This window comes from Etheostoma spectabile, chromosome 6 (assembly GCF_008692095.1).
Source record: "Etheostoma spectabile isolate EspeVRDwgs_2016 chromosome 6, UIUC_Espe_1.0, whole genome shotgun sequence".
Taxonomy (NCBI): domain Eukaryota; kingdom Metazoa; phylum Chordata; class Actinopteri; order Perciformes; family Percidae; genus Etheostoma; species Etheostoma spectabile.
Window position 1 is genome coordinate 28,243,792 of NC_045738.1, and position 514 is coordinate 28,244,305.

Here is a 514-nt window from a genome sequence, read left to right on the forward strand (position 1 = left end):
ACGAGGAATTTGACTTAGGTTGGAGCAAGCCTCCATTACATTCATTTGTGAGGTAGCATCCTGTGCTGAACGAAACCCATACAAAGTGCTGCTCTGGTCAAGGGCGTAAGTGTACATATACAGTACATACACAATAAAAAAGGATTTGAATAATTGCAGGGGTGCAAATTCTTGATGGAGAAAATGTGACAAAGATGCCCCAGGATAGTTTTTAAATATCAGCTTTAAAATGTGGATTAACAGTTGATTTTTGGCCTAGTCTTGCTTTTGCCAGACCTTCCTCCACAATGCTTCCGAGGAGGGTCTGGCTAGTCCAAACAGCATTCCAGGATGGGAGAAAAGTTTATTGGCATTTCTTTGAACCAATCACAGTCGTTTTGGACGGCGCTAGGTGCCGGACGGAGCCACGGTGCCTCTGCAAAATAGCTTCGGGAAGGAACTTGTTTTGGTGGAACGTGTACGTTTAAAGGTTGTTTTGGTCGTGCAACAGACAACTCAGATTGGACAGATAGTC